The 16,637-nt window shown below is 36.8% G+C and overlaps 1 protein-coding gene across 3 annotated transcripts in view; it reads right to left on the reverse strand.

Moving 5' to 3' along the window:
* The window catches only part of SOX5 (SRY-box transcription factor 5), a 1,014,136-nt gene that overhangs the window by 672,506 nt on the left and 324,993 nt on the right, over nt 1–16,637 (reverse strand). The window lies entirely within an intron of this gene.

The raw sequence follows: 16,637 nt of genomic DNA on the forward strand, positions 1-16,637 counted from the left end.
AAAAAAAAAAAAAAAGGAAAGTAGTGAGAAATCAAAGTAATTCCAAAATACTCAGGTGAACAAATCAAACATCATAAAGAGAGTAAATAAACTTTCTACTACAAAACTTTGAAAGAAATATTAAATAATTTCATCATAGTAATTTTTTCTAGATCAGATTCATAGCCACACAAAATGTCAGACTTACAAGACATTGCAGTTAGTGGCTGATGAATGAATAATGAATGAACAGCTAAAAAACAAATTTTATAAGTGACAGTCAAGATATAATGACAATTGAAATGTAAAAATGTGAACCAGTTATTTTAGAGCTATATTAATTAAATAGCTTTTAAAATTCTTCATATTGTAGGGGCACCTGGGTGGCTCAGTCGGTTAAGTGTCTGACTCTTGATTCTGGCTCTGGTCATGAACTCCCTGTTGTGAGATTGAGCCCCATGTCAGGCTCTGTGCTCAGCACGGAGCCTGCTTAAGATTCTCTCTCTCTCCCTCTTCCTCTGCCCCTCTCCCACTCATGTGCATGCACACATCATCTCTCTCTCAAAAAAAAATTTTTAATCTTTATATTATTAATTCAGTCATATAAACATATATATGAATATGTAATTCTGGGACTTGTTTTATAGAAAAAAATTGTAACCTTCTTTATATTCATTGATGGTTAACTTAAAATATATTTATAATGTAACATTATTTATAGCTGAAATACTTTATGTAAAACATCCTAATGTGCTCTAAAATTTGTTAAATGTAAATTATTACTTACCAAAGCACAGTGCTATATTATACTAGGACACTAAGTTGTATAAGAATAAAAGTTTACAAACTTACTAGATAATTTCTAGATTAAAAACAAGAATAAAAACAGCAAAATAAAAACAGAAACTTTTATACCCAGTCACTCTTTCAGAGTCATACTCCAGTGTCATAATGACCAAGGTTTAATCATTGGTCCTATGACAGAAGAGCTGAATGTCTTTGGAAATTAATCTTACCCGTTGGAGGCTTATTTTCTTAATAAGAAACTATAAGAAACTATAAAATAGTTTCATTTCATTTTGTCATGAATCCAAAAATCTAAAACATATAACTATTTTATCATGATTTTATTATTTATTGATGTATGTAAAATAATTTGGTAAGGGTGAGTTCATCACTTATTCTACCTTTTCAAACTTTGGCCCCCAGAATGTTTAGTCATCATTTTGAAATGTTTAAACATTAATGATTTTTGTGATATTACTATATGATTACTAAATTGTACAAACATAAATTATATAAAGTTTCTGCCCTAAGATGGTGGAGTTACCTGTATCATCAACTAGATTATGTGGTCAGTATTCTCTGTGTGTGTGTGTGTGTGTGTGTGTGTGTGTGTGTGAGAGAGAGAGAGAGAGAGAACACATGAGTGAGTGGGGGAGGGTTGGAGAGGGGCAGAAGGAGAGGGAGACAGAGAATCCCAAGCAGGATCCATGCCCAGCACGGAATCTGACACAGAGCTTGATTTTATGACTGTGAGATCATGACCTGAGCCAAAATCAAGTGTCAGACACTTAACTGACTGAGCCTTCCAGGTGCCCCATGTGGTCAGTATTTTAAAAAGACTTAAAAGTGATACTTTTAGGATGACAGAATTACACTTCTAGAATATTAGTCTAAAATACTGTAACCAGAGATTTGGAGGTGATCTAGGGCCAGATTACCTGTATAACTTTTGATTATTAGTTTATACAAAACTTTTTATTTTTAAAAGCCTCCAATATGGGTGATTTCAGGCATACCTAAATTCTTTTAAAGTATATAGAAGAGTGAAAAGGAATTATTCACCAAGACCCAATGGGATTTACCCTCGGAATATAAAATTGGTTTAACATCTAAAAAGCAAACAATGTAACACACCATACTAATAAAATAAAAATTCATACAATTATTCAATAGGTCTTAAAAATACTTGACAGAATCCAATACCTTTTCATGATAAAAACACTCAATAAACTAGCAATAGAAGAGAACTTCCTTTAACCTAATAAAAGAGCATCTACAGAAACCCACAACTATCATACTTAATGATAAAAGGCTGACTGCTCTCTCCCCAGATCAGGTATAAAACAAGGATGTCCACTCATACCACTTTTATTCAACATTGTACTGGAGGTTACAGCCAGGTTTGTTAATAAAGAACAAGAAATAAAACACATCCATTGGGGCCCCTGAGTGGCTCAGTCAGTTGAGTGTCTGACTTCGGCTCAGGTCATGATCTCACGGTTCGTGAGTTCGAGCCCTGCGTCGGGCTCTGCGCTGACATCTCAGAGCCTGGAGCCTGCTTCAGATTCAGTGTCTCCCTCTCTCTCTGCTCCTCCCCTGCTCACACTCTGTCTCTCTCTCAAAAATGAATAAAGATTAAAAAAATTTTAAAGAAATAAAACACATCCAGATAGAAAAGGAAGAAGGAAAACCAGCTTTTTGTAGATAACATTATTTTTATTTAGAAAATCCCAAGGAATTCACTAAAAAAACTATTAGAAAAAATGAAAAAGTTCAGTAAGGTTGCAGGATATTTGATCAATCAAATTTCTGTATACTAGCAATGAACATTCTGAAAATAAAATTAAGAAAACAGTTCTATTTACAACAGCATGGAAAAAATAAAAACACTTAAGTATAAATTTAGTAACAGAGGTGGAAGACTTGTACATTAAAAACCAAACACCACTAAAAAAGACATCCCACATTCATGGATCAGAAAACTTAATATCCTTAAAATGAAGATACTCTCCAAATTAATCTATAGATTCAACATAGCCCTATCAAAATTTCAGCTAGCTTTTTTTGATGGAAACTGATAAGCTGATCCTAAAATTCATATGGAACTCAAGGGATCTAGTATAGCTAAAACAATGCCGAGAAAAAAAGTTGGAGAATATAAAGTTCTCAACTTCACAACTTAAGGCAAAGCTATAGTAATCAAGACAGTGTGGTACTGGCAGGAGGATACAAATACATATCAATGGATGGCATGGAATTGAGAGTACAGAAATAAACCCAGACATTTATGGTCATTTGGTTTTTGACACACTTGCCAAGACCCTGGAGGAAAGAAATCTGGTCTGTTGTGAATAAAACTGTTCTCTGAATTTCTGTTCCCTGATTCCTGGCACAGAGCTTCAAAAACCTTTGGAATTCACCAAGTGATAGGCATGCCTTTGTTATGCTATACTGGCCTCATAACAGAGCCCCTAGATAGCTTCAGGATGGGAGAGGTTGTGGAAAAAGCAATCATGTGATTTGAGGACTGGAACTTTCAGGACCCCAGTACCCTAGACTCTGAGGAAAGGGGCTTGACATTGAGTTTAACCACATGGTCAATGATTTAATCAATCATTCCTATGTAATGAAACCTTAATGGAAGTTCTAAACAATGAGACTCAGAGAGCTTCCTGGTGAGCACTGATGTTTGGGAAGGTGGCACACCCTGACTCCCCAAAAACAGAACCTTCCAGACACATCCTGTGTATCTCTTCAACTAAGTTATTCATTTGAATCCTTTATAATAAAACAATCATAATACGTATAGCACTTCCCTGAGTTCTATGAGTCATACTAGTGAATTACCAAAGTTAAAGGAGTATTGTGGGAACTCCCAAATTTGCAGCCAATTCTGGCAGGCAGAAGTGCCCATTGCCTGGGGACAGTACTTGCAGTTACTTTCTGAATAAGAGCAATCACTGGGGACCTTACACTTTAACTTCTGGGATCTGATGCTAACTGCAGATATTCTCAGATTGAATTGAATGATAGGACACCCAGTTAACATCTGAGAATTAGTATTGGAACATAATAATAGTCTTTTCAAAAAATGGTTGGGGGCAACTGGATATCTATACGCAAAAGAATGGAATGGAACCCCTACCTCAATCCCATGTAAAAAACTAACTCAAAATGGATCATATAACTAAACATAAGAGTTAAAACTATAAACCCAAGCCATAAACTTGCCAAGCCATACCAAGTTTAAATACCACTAATAAAATAATAGGAAGATGTTCTACTTTTAAACTAGTCTTCATAGATAGTCTTTCCACAGAGTTCCAAGTACTGTAATACAATCCAAGTATAATTGTCACTTTATCAGGACTGATAGTGAAAGGAAAATGTTTTTAATCCAAACTATGGTGATAGTTCAGAATACAATTTGTTAAAAGTTGGAATTCACATAGATACTTTAGTGATTTTAGAATTCTCGATTTAAGAATGACTATTAGGGGTGCCTGAATGGCTCAGCTGTCTGACTCTTGATTTCAGCTCAGGTCACGATCTCACAGTCTGTGAGTTCGAGCCTCTCATCAGGTGCCATGCTGACAGTGCTGAGCCTGCTTAAGATTCTGTGTGTGTGTCTCTCTATCCCTCACCTACTTTCTTTCTCTCTCTCTCAAGATAAATAAATAAACTTAAAAAAGAATGACTGTTATAAAGTTTTAGCTGCCAAATGAAACAAGGTAAGTATACGAGAAAACATATACTTTAAAAATATTAAATTTCAGTGACATAAAATCGAAGTCTCCCAATACTATCTATTTAACTTTTAATTCTAATATGAATTCATTAAAAAAATGGGAGCTACATTATTTTATGGGGCTGTCTCAAAATTACCCAATTTCATAATGGTAAAAGAGTTCTATGATTAAGCAGCTTGATCCAATCCAGTTATGTAACCTATAGCGGCTAATCTCTTTGTTTAATACATGTTGACTATTCAAGCATATTTTCTGCTATTGGAATTTAAATAAGTTCCATTCCATTCTCTAAAGTGCATTCATACACTGCTTTGGTTTAAGTTGGAGATTTGCTAAGTAACAACCATCATCTATCTATTCAACACTCATCTATTCAACAAAAAGTACCTGAGTACTTATCATAAGATACTGTATACGTTATAAGGTAGAATTCAGAGATAAAAACAACATGTGTTTTGGGATTATCCAGAATGGAGTATGAGTTCAGGCCTTGACTTATAGGTTGCAAGACCTTTCTGAACTTTAGTTTTCTCATATTCAAGGTGATAATTGAACTAATGTGTTTCCAGAGCCCCAAAGTAAACAGTAATTTCTCCTTTTTCTGCGTACTCTGAAGGCTAGGAAGATTAATCACACATGGATTCTGTACTTGAGAAGTTAACTGTACAATAGATATTATAATGTGTATAAATGAATTAAATAAGGTGAAAAATTATAAAGTAGGAATTTCCAATGATAAAATAAGTGAGATGATCCATACCAGATAAACATAACATAGCATCACCATTATCACCAAATGGAAATAGAATTTATATAGTTGGTTACCAAGCTAATTAAATAAGTATTAAGTAAAAAATAGATCAATCATCTTAGTTTGTTCCCAGGAAATTCTGAGTAATTGAAAGTTAAGTTGAACGTTATAGAAAAGATATTTACTTTTAAGTATCATTCCTTAAGATAACGAAAAACAAATACCACATCTACTCTATTGAAAATTTTGATAACTCAGGCTATCCTAGCTCCAGCACTTTTTTTTTCCTGACCACTGGAAAGTTACTTTATGTCTTGGTTCCTTTACTTTCTCATCTTTTAAAGAAGAATTATAATAATGCATGCCTTATATGGTGTTAACAGTATTAAGTGAGTTAGTGCAGGTCAAATTCAAGAGTGCCTGGTCCATTGAGTACCACTATTATTGTAGATAATCAATGTTATATCATCTTTTTACTCTTATTATAATCATTCATGCCATAGCAAAAAGGTACAGGTATTTTAATTACCATTCAATGGGAAGATGAAATGTCATAAGGGAAGATTACTCGTATATACATATTGGAAAAACCAGGGCTTTTTCTTTGAATCACTCATAATAGCAAGCAGAATGAAGTTCTATGATTGGATAGGACTCTACTGCGTACCATCATCACAGGCAGAGAATGAAGAAGCAGTTCTCCCAAAGGAAAGGACTTGCATGGGTGGTGCTGCATGCTGAAATACGAAACAACAGTTGCCTACTTACATCCATCTACTATGTAAATAGAAATAGTCTTTGCTATAATTCAGATTTTTTTTAATTTATCTGAACTCAGAAGATATTTAAGAGGTGATTTACATAAAATTACAACTCTTTAATTAAAAAGTTCTTATAAGACTGAAGGGAGATTCCTCCCCCTCACCTTCCACATCTAATTAGCCATGGAATCATGCTCACCCCATCTCTTAAATATCTACAAAATCTGTCCTTTCCCCTCCATTTCAATAGCTATTGCCCTTCTCTACATTCTTATTCTTCTATTACAGGACCATTATATGTACCTTAGATGTTCTCCTTGCTCCAGTCCCAAACTCTACACATGGGACAACTTGACCATGTTATGCAATTCTTCTTTATCTACTCTCCCTCAAGACTCAACCCAGGAGCACCTGGGTGGCTTAGTCGGTTATGCCTTTTGTGAGATAGAGCCCGGGTGTTCGGCTCTGTGCTGATAGCCGAAATGTGACAATGCTAATTTTAGAATTACAGGAATTTCTTACTTTTATCTTTTGCTAATCTACATTTTCTAAACATTTCACAAATAATTAACTTTTATAATAGCATAAAGTTATTAAATACAATAACAAAACTTTCATACAAATTGTATATTGCTATTTAAGTGGGGGAAGGATTTTTATAAAGGTTCTCAGTTGGTACTTAGTGACCTCATAATAACCTGATGCCCTCTGGGGTACCGTATCCAGATCCATTTCCTGTGCAGTAGCCAAAAGTCTTTCAAAAAACCGTTTGTATCAGGGCACGTAGATGGCTCAGTCAATTAAGCATCCAACTCTCGATTTTGGCTCAGGTTATGATTTCACGGTGAGTTTGAGCCCCATGTCCGCTTTGGCACTAGCAATGCAGAACCTGCTTGGGATATTCTCTCTCTCTCTCTCTCTGTCTCTCCCTGCCCCCCTGCTTGTGTGCTTTCTCTCTCTCTCTCTCTCTCTCTCTCTCAAAATAAATAAATAACCTTTAAAAATTAAATAAATAAAATAAACAAAAAAACCCATTTATTCTTTTATTATGTATTAGATACCTTATCTATACCACTTTCTTACTTCACAGCCACCTATGAAGTGTGCATTCTTAATACTTAACAAATGAGAATACGGAGGTGAACTTAAGTGTCCACGGTTACATGGTCAGCATGGAGCAGAACTGATCCTTGAACCCAAGACAGCCCGCATCATAATCCATTTTATTTCCAACAGGCCACATAGACCTCTTCAAAATATACCTGTTTATATATCAATTCCCCACTTTATTTTCTTTTCAAGTGTTTGCTAATACATTTTAACTTGATAAGTGTCTTGTAACACACGTAGTACATGATGCCAAATGTCATATGATAACCACTGAGCCAATGGTTCCTCTCTCTTTCTTCCTCTCTCTCACTGTGGGATTGTAGGCGATCATCTCCCATGTTCAAATGCTCCTTCTCAGGCCATGGTGTTTGGCAGAAATCAGTGATTTTTCAGAACGTTGGAAGGTGCCCACAACTGTCACTAGTGAATTTTTTGTCACTTCAAAGCACCTATGGACAGTCCTTTGCTTTTCCACATAAGAGTAAGCTTAGGAATGCTTTGCTTCATTCTAGGTCAGGCTGCCTGAAGGTATAGACCTTTTCCTCTGCTGCCTTACTGCCAACTTCATTAAATACAGTATATGACAAGAGTTCATTAATACCATACTGTAATCAACATCTGTGTGAGCGTACACAATGGCCCCCATGCAGAAAAAGATTCCATTGAGTCAATAGATAGCAGTAATTCCATTAGTGATAGTGAAAGTCATCCTACACAGTAACCCTCCTCTTTCTTGTCTGTCTTATACCACCCACAAGGTTTTCAGAGGTAAGTGCAGGTTAAGTTATTTTTCTTTATATTTTCTATTTTATTACTCTGTATCATATTACAGTATTGTAATAATTTTATATGAATATTTTTTGGTTGTGGAATGAATCATCTGAGGTTCCATCATTTCTTATGAGGAAATTTGCTTTGATGTACAAGTGCTTTGGATTACATGCATGTTTCCAGAACAAATTATGCTCACAAACCAAGGTTTTACTGTATATCAAACAAAATAATTATTACTAGTGTATAAATGAATTAGTCAGGTTACAGTGGGAAATATACAATAATTGGAGGCCTCCCCCTGCCACCTGTCAGCACCCCCTTCTTCCTTTTATTTCCTGCATAGCACTTACCATCTCTAAAACTAGTTTTGTTACATGCCCTTACCTATTTTCTCCATTGCTTTACCTCTAGCACCTAGAAAAGTACCTGATTTAAATTGGAGTTTAATACTTAGTGGATGAATAAATACATGTATTCATGAGAACAGGTGAAAACTCCTCTCTTTACTAAGCTATGTGTATCTTGACTAATCTACTAGCCCCTCAGCTTTTAAATTTTCATTTCTTTAATGCAATACTACCTAAGGTATTTATGAGTTTAAATTCTTTCATTCAACAACTCTTTGAGCACCTACTATGTACCAGATAGTCTAAGCTACGTGATAATAACAGCAAACAAAACAACAGACAAAAATCTCTCATGTAAGATACTGTAAGATATAGTCTGGTAAGTGAAGAAAGACCAGAATATAACAAAATATGTTGGATAGTGATCAGTATTTCAGTGGCAAAATAGCTTGTGGTTAGGAATCTGAAAAGATACTCTACAACTGGGTAACTGAGAAAGAAGACATTTGAATAAGGAGGTGAAGGAGTAAGACTAGTATATTGGGGGGAAGAACTTTTCAGGTGGTGGGAATAGCATGCCAGCGTGACTGTATTTTCAGAGTGGCTGTAATGCAGTGAATGAATGAGAGTTAACAGGAAATGAGATCAGATAAGTGAGGGAGGGAGAAGGAAGGATTGTGTAATGCCTTGTAGGCCATTGTAATACTACTGGCTTATATTCTCAGAAAAATTAGCAGCCATTGAAGGGGTTTGAGCAAAAGTGGAATTTTCTGTGGGTAACTCCTCCTTGTCCTGACCATCAAACCCATGGTAGGTCATTTTGCATCTCTAAATGCCAGTAATAATCCCCAGACCCTTTGACAACTAAAATGACACCACTTATTTTCAAAGCTATGTTATAAATAGAGTGAAGGTAGGTCTGAAGAGTCTATTTTAATATTCCAGGCAACAGTTTGTGTTATCTTGAGCCAGAATGGTAGTGGTCAATTCAGAATGTATATTTTTGCAGAAAGGATTTGCCAGTGAATTAATTGGATATGGATGTGAGTGAAAGCTAGAAGTCAAGGATGACTCCTAGGTGTTTGGAATGAGCAAACAGGATGGAGTTGCTATTCACTGAAACTGTGAAGACTGAATAGGGATGAAGCAGATTTGGTGAAGAAAGCAGGAATTCAGTCAAGACTCATTAGGAACTACTATCTAAAAACATGTATCTATGTTTAATGTAAGAATTTTGTAAAATGAGGTAATGGGTACTATTTCTAAACTGATGGATTTTGTTAGAGTGCTTTTTATGAAGGGATAGAGTTTACAGAAATAAATAGTAGATAAACAAATAATTACTAGTAACTAATCGTAATGTATGAACCAGTGTAAGCAATCAGATTATATCAAGAAAAGTTTGTGTTTTATGTTTTTTAAATATCATCCAAAGGAATGAGTCTAATTGTGGAATTTCAAATGATAAATGGTATGTTAGGCGGCAGGCTTTTAATGCTGTTAAAATCCCACCAGGCCCATATTACTTGGAGTAGATGTCCTACAGTGAGATTAGGCTCAGCCTTGGAAAAACAGTGGGGGCACAACAGCCCTGAACCTCACTCATTGACTAATAAGTACCCAATGCTGTAGAGTCAACAGTCAATATGTGCAAAGTTTTCTACATCCATGGTCAAGTTAAGGATCTCAGAGGAAAAGCTGTATCTGGACATGGTTTAGAGATTCTTTAGCAGCTGAATTTAGTTGTTCCTCCATAGACAGAAGAAATTATCTGAATCAACACAATGAGCTATTTGACACAACACAAAATTTAGAGTTGGCAAGAGGAAGTATTCAATTGCATGACTGCTATAACTTTTCCCTAGTGAAAGCAATCTACCTACTCATAAGAGTAGAAAAGTTGCATTTTGAACAGCAATGCTCATCATATAAACATGAAGTTTCTCTCCAAATGTGTCGTTGAATAGCCGAACGTATATGGTCAGAAACTTTTCATTCTTTTCAGAATTCTATCACATTTATGAACATTTTACCTCAATATTTTCTATTAACATCCCCTATGATTTGACAACAAGGGAGGTATTTGCATTCAAAAAGAAGTCCTTGCACTCACACATATACACACGAGCACTCTGCTTCCTTCAGAACATGTCATCTTTTTCCAGAAGGACTGGGCCCATTGATACCCACCCTCTTCCTTTCTACAACATCTGTGGAAGGGAGGTGGATGCAATGCTTCACTCAAACTGCATCTCCAATCACCAGTTAGCTAAAGAAGTTACAAGGCCCAGGCGAAGGTGGTCACTTGCCCTGAAGTGGGAAGGAATGTGATAAGGAAGTGCAAGTGGCAGACAGATGCCCCATGGGCTTCACATTGTTGTTTCACAGAAGGACATACTGTGTCATAATGAATTACCTCTAATTTGAGCCAGCAGTACTGTTAGATTGAGGCTGGCAACCCAGTATGACAAACAGTGCCTGCAAGTTCACCTAATGAGGGGACAGGACTGCTCCATAGCACTGCTTCACTCAATTAGTGGACAAGGCTTTTAATGCCGCTCTGCACAACTAAAGCAATTTTGATTACTTAGAGCTAAGTCTCCATTTAGAATGTTTCGGAAGCTGAAACAGGGGTTCTTTCTTTCTGTTTTTTTTTTTCCTTTAATATAATTTATCTTGAGAGTATATGAATGGTAATAAGCTATTTGAAAGCCAATCACATTATTTCCTATTTTTCCCTAAGTAATATTGAAATACATTTTTTTAAAGTTCAAATGATAGAATTTACTCTAGCAAATGAAATGTAAATAAGATAGCAAATGATTAAGGATATGCTGAGGGTATGTGTGTATATGTGCGTGTGTGTGTGCACGTGTCTGTGTGTGTGTGTGTGTGTGCGCGCGCGTGCACGCATGCGGGCACTATGTGTGTCTCTCCGTGCCAGAATTACAGTTGGTGAATTTCATTTCATCAGCCAACATTATCAGGAGGGTTGCATATTTATTCTATATATCCACATTTAAAAAAAAATTCCAGATCTTGCCTTCTTTGGCTGGGAGCACTTATATTTCATAGCTTTTGATATGGGGAACTGACGTCTCTACTTGGTTATTTTTTTTCACTATGTCACTGCATGATGAAAAGCACTGATATGTGGAACGATACAACTTTCTTTAATATCATGATCACTGACTTAAAACTAAACAGAGGATATTTAGGCTTCATAAATTCCTTTCATTCTCATTAGAAACACACAGGGTCCTCACTCTATACATCACTATAGTCATCTTCTGGCTTTCTACCTATACACTATGTTTAATTCTCAGACTGTTTGAACTTGGTGAAACTCTGTGAAATTTTGCCTATTTAAGGACAAGGTCATTGAGTAAAAGGAATTACTCAAGTGCTAGACACAAAACAGGTGCCAATAAATTTTTATTAAACTGAATACAAATTCCACACCAATAAAGAAGTAAACCTCATGATTCACATGCCCTTCTTCCTTTGCTTCCCTCAGGATCAAAAGATGAGAATATGACCCCATAGGTTACTTTATCCATCATCAAAGTCATGGGTTCTCCCCCCACACACAAAAAAAAATTGCCTCAAGAAGGCCCAATACACACCAATTTTTTTTTTAATTTTTTTTTCAACGTTTATTTATTTTTGGGACAGAGAGAGACAGAGCACGAATGGGGGAGGGTCAGAGAGAGAGGGAGACACAGAATCGGAAACAGGCTCCAGGCTCTGAGCCATCAGCCCAGAGCCCGATGCGGGGCTCGAACTCCCGGACCGCGAGATCGTGACCTGGCTAAAGTCGGACGCTCAACCGACTGCGCCACCCAGGCGCCCCTACACACCAATTTTTAAATAATGTACATCTCCCATCTTTGTTTTATAAAAGAGGTATACGACCATGCTGAAGCAGTGATCCAGAGCAGAAGTTAGGAAGAAGTTTAAAATTTAACATTTTGGGTCGGGGTGCCTGGGTGGCTCAGTCAGTTAAGCGTCCGACTTCGGCTCAGGTCATGATCTTGCAGTCCATGAGTTCGAGCCCCGCACAGGGCCCTGTGCTGACAGCTCAGAGCCTGGAGCCTGCTTCAGATTCTGTGTCTCCCCCTCTCTCTCTGTCCTTACCCTGCTCGTGCTCTGTCTGTCTCAAAGATAAAAAAAATATTAAAAATATTTTTAAAAAATAAAATATTAACATTTTGGGGCACTGGGTAATTAACCATTATTGAGCCTTAGTTTCCTTTTTCCTTTCCATAGTCATGTTTCATTTTCTTAAAATAATTTTACTAATGACTAGTCTCTTGCCTCCAGAAGGTTAACCCCAAAAGCATGTTACACTTTCAGGGAGATAGTTATGTATTAGTAGAAAATGGTACATATTGGCATTTTCTAGTAAATAAAAAGAAAATAAAAACAATGTGGCTCAGGAAGCAAGTAATATTTCCTATAATGTATGTTTTTTAATAATTGTAAAGACTTAGAAACTGGCAAAGAATATGCACTGATTCTGTATCCTCCTCTCCTGAGAATACACGATATAAAAATCACATCATTGGCTCAAATTATTGCCAAAATGAAAAAACTATTAATAGTTTCATTTATTTTCCTCTCTTGTCAAAAGGACTACTAGCATGGGAGAGGAAGAAGCGATTATTGGTAGTGGAGAAATGCAAGAAAATAATAATTAAGGAATAAATTTAGTGGGAAAGAAAAGAAATAAATAAATTTAATGGGAAAGTACCAGTAATAGATACAAAGCAATAGGTATCAATCTCATGATTTCCCTTCATTGCCTTGTACCAACAATAATCATCATTCAGCTTTCCATCAATGTTAGTATCAAATATTACAGATATTTTCCCATTCCCATCCCATATATGGTACTTGAATTTTCCAAAAGTCAAAACTATATATAAAGGTAACTCTGAGGACTTACTTCCATCCCCATCCCTTCTGTTCATTCCCATCCACACGTTATATGTAATTATTTTTATTAATTCTAGCTTATCCCTCCTGTATTTTTGGTAACAATAAGCAAATATCCATTCATTCTTATTTGTCCTTTCTTGTGCAATATACAGCATACTGTATACTATGAGTAAAGTAGAGAAAAGTAAAGAGTCTATACATACTCTCTTAAGTTTTTAAAATTTTCACTAACAATGTATCCTGGAAATGTCTCCATATTAGTGCTCCATTATTTTTTACAGCTGCATCATACTTCATTATATGGACACATTTTCATTTATTCAATGGATGGATATTTAGGTTATTTTACAGTATTTTGAAATTGCAAATAATTTCATAATTAATAGCCTGCATGAGTATTTTTTTTCAAATCCTCATAGAATTCCCAGAATATCACTGGTGGGAAAGGAGGCTGCCTGAGTCTACTCTGCATAGTCTACAGCTGTCAGTTACCTCTACATTTCTGATATGGAAAAGGAGTAGGATCAGGAAGCCTGAATTACTTTTGATGTTTTCACTAGGGCTCAAATGTATTCCTAGTCTTGAATACAGATCTATAAGAGAAAAGTTCTAAAATTTTAGAACTTTAAAATGTTTTTTCTTCCTCTCAGAAGACTTTCTTGAGACCTTACACTAACCTAAACCCACTAGAAGTCCTAAAAACATAAGAGCCAAGGAAACATTTGCCTATGTACAAGCATCTCTGTAGCAAGAAACAACTCTTAACTTTCTTTACATTTAGAACTCATATTAAGGGCTTGAAAATAGTAATTAAATGAATAAATTAAAAGATCTACTGAATCCAATCTGACACAAAAGCTTGGACATCGTTTTCAGAAAACAGACACCTGCGTTAGTTCTGAAAGTAGGCAGGTGTATTTAGCAATAGTGTTTTCTACTCTTCCCCAAGTGAGGCAGCCTAATAATGTGAAAGCCATCCTTGCAGCAGTCCCAAAATAACGGTTAGATATGATCTCCATTTGTGGCTTGAGATCACTGAGTGCCCAATGGCACATTCTCTGCTGTTGTCATAAACGCCACAGGAATGATGACAAATGGCTCTGAGGAAGAGTAGAGGTCTAGACAACAAGCCCAGAGAGAACTGCCAACACCAAGAGGGTGTAGTCAACCAGGCTACGGGGCCTCACACTCTCGCTGAAGGGACCAGAGTTTCCTCAGGGGATAAAGGAAGAAGAAAGAAAAAAAGGAATGGCGGTGTTAGTGTTTGCCAAAAAAAAAAAAAAAAAAAGTCTGAGAAACTCCTGAGAGACGCCAAGAGCTTGGTAAAATTCACCTTTCCTAAGACTATCATTGGTCTTATCCTTGCCCTTGGAAGAGAATGAAGTACAGCTAATACTAAGAGGCAAGCTCAGGGATTTTAATAAAGAATACAAACTAGGTGAATACTGTTGCACCAAGACTTGACTGATTTATAATACAAGGTTTTTTATTCAATTGTATCACTTTAAAGTCACATATCTGATTCCCCTATATTCTTTTACGGTAAAAAAAAAAACAAAAAAAAAACCCCAACACCCTCGGGTGTGGGTGGCCCTCTAAGCAGCAAATTCATTGCTAACAGAAGCATGTTGTTATATCAGCATCTCATTATCATATGCAGGGCATTAATTGAGGCACCTTATTTAAGGTGGGAAAGAGCTTTACTAAGGGAAGATGATTCAGCACAGTATCTTCTGATGAGTGATGTCATCTGAAACCCTTTTGAGAAGTAGACGGAAGAAAACTAATATGTAAAATGTGAGCATTCGTTAAGTTTATTTACCAATAAGTTATATGTTCTATTTTTTTTAAAGTTGCTGTGGTGATAATCTTACCCATTTTTCTCTAAAACTGCCCTGTCACATAGTATTATGTATATAGACTAAACTTGTTTCATTTTTAAAAGGCATCCCAGGGAGATGAGATGTGGATGGGTGTGAAGAGTCGATCTGGGGAAGCAAATGGGTACAGATGCCTCCATTGACAAAGGGGAAAGGCATATGGCGTCCTTCCTTCCTGGTGTGCCCAGGGCTCCGAGAGAGCTCTAGATTTCCCAGCGATAAGTTTCTGCTTGTGAGCTCCACTGGGAAGATATTTTGTATGCCACAGAAAACCAAGATGTTTGCGTTCCCACCAATCCAGGGATAAGGCATTTTCTTCATACAGACACAAAACATACAGTATATGAATGTTTAATGGAGGCTAAAACTGGGAGAGGAACAGAAAACAAGAACAGAGCAGGTTAAAAAAATATCTGGTTTCTCTCTATCAAAATACTAATTAAAATTCATGTTCATGGGGATGATTATACATATGTTTTTGAACTAAAAGTCTAACCTGGCACTATTTTTTGGCCTTATTTTTGTGACAACATTTTTGTCCATATGGCATGAAGTGAATCATTTTACATCTTTTTTTAAGCTCTATGTGTTTTTCTTGTTGTCTATTCCCTCTTCTCCCACCACACACACACTGGCAGCCGCTACCAAGTTACCAAATGCCAACTCAACCCTGCAAGCTGGCTACATGGAGCTATATAGTACTGGCATTTTCCTTTCTTTGCAGAAATATTCTCTCTCTCTCTCTCTCTCTCTCTCTCTCTCTCTCTCTCCCCACACACACACACACACACACACACACACACAAGCACGCACGCACGCATGCACCCACCACCACTGAAGCACCCTGAATATCTCTCCTTCATTCCCATGCTCATCTTTTGGTTCCTGAAGATTCTGCCCAGCTCCAGTGTGTGTGTGCAGCACTGGCTGCTGGTCTGTGGAGTGCCACACCAGTTTATTTAGTGCCTCTCATCCCTGGCCTTTCTTCTCCATGGCACTATGACAATTAGTGGCTCACTTAAAAACTGCTATAAATTAATGGTTAATCGAGCCCATGTAATTAGTTTAGTCACAGCAAAGTGCAAAAATCATGATTGTCCAGTGGTCTCCTTTTCTTCTTCGTTTTGAATCATAATAATCTATGTGTCTGCTTTTTCAGACAGAAGAATGCTTCTTATGTGCAGCACAGCCATACTGCCTGGCCGTTCGGGTCCCGCATGGCACACGTTTTGTACACGTGCCGCCTCCGCCAGTATCAGGCACTGCTGAGTTTGTATGGAAGGGCAGCAACTCCACCTAACAAATGTAACTTTAACAACAGTAAAACAACCTAATAGCTTAGCATGCCAGGGGGCTAATGTGGCGGGCCATTTACTGCTGCACTAAATAGCCCCGGTTTGATTCTCATTGCCAAGTGTCGAACTGAGAATTGCAAGGCAGGAGTAGCTCCTAATTCATTAGATAAAGGGGGTCATTGCTCATAGGGCTGGGGAAACTGTAGAAGGGTAAGAAATTAAACAAGGCGTTCCCTTTCAAATGCTACCCAAACCTGGACTACC

Source organism: Prionailurus viverrinus, chromosome B4, assembly GCF_022837055.1.
Source record: "Prionailurus viverrinus isolate Anna chromosome B4, UM_Priviv_1.0, whole genome shotgun sequence".
NCBI lineage: Eukaryota > Metazoa > Chordata > Mammalia > Carnivora > Felidae > Prionailurus > Prionailurus viverrinus.